The sequence below is a fragment of the Odontomachus brunneus genome, unplaced genomic scaffold, assembly GCF_010583005.1.
Source record: "Odontomachus brunneus isolate Ranch 3 - 2012 unplaced genomic scaffold, Obru_v1 Obru_scaffold_146, whole genome shotgun sequence".
Lineage (NCBI taxonomy): Eukaryota > Metazoa > Arthropoda > Insecta > Hymenoptera > Formicidae > Odontomachus > Odontomachus brunneus.
Genome location: NW_022639596.1, coordinates 813,159 through 813,589, shown reverse-complemented (window position 1 = coordinate 813,589; position 431 = coordinate 813,159).

Below are 431 nucleotides of genomic sequence, written 5' to 3'. Positions count from 1 at the left end.
CCTTTTTTTTTTTTTTTTTTTGAGGCAGAGGAAATGCATTACGCACACCCCCGGGAAATCGGGACTTTCCCAAGGGTAGTGTGGGACTCTCCCCCTCCGGAAGGTGCTGGAGGGGGCCTACCCACTAAAACCTCTGCCGGGCCCCATGCGGCTGTTGCGAGGGCGTCCCGGGAACCGCTTGCGCATTACTTCCGGGACGCCCTCAGCCGCGGGGCGGGGAAAAACCTAAACCCCGCCCCCTTCCCGGGCCGAGAGGGATTATTCCCTCCCGGCCCGCTGTTCCTGTCCTCCATGACCGGACGTGGGCCCCCCCGTCCGGTCACACCTCGCCTGTTGGGGGCGCTTGCGGCCGGGTCCGATCCCGTCCGGACCCGGCCCGCCCCCACGCTCCCGACCGAGGTTGCTGGGGCGGAGGGGTCTAAGTGTTCCCC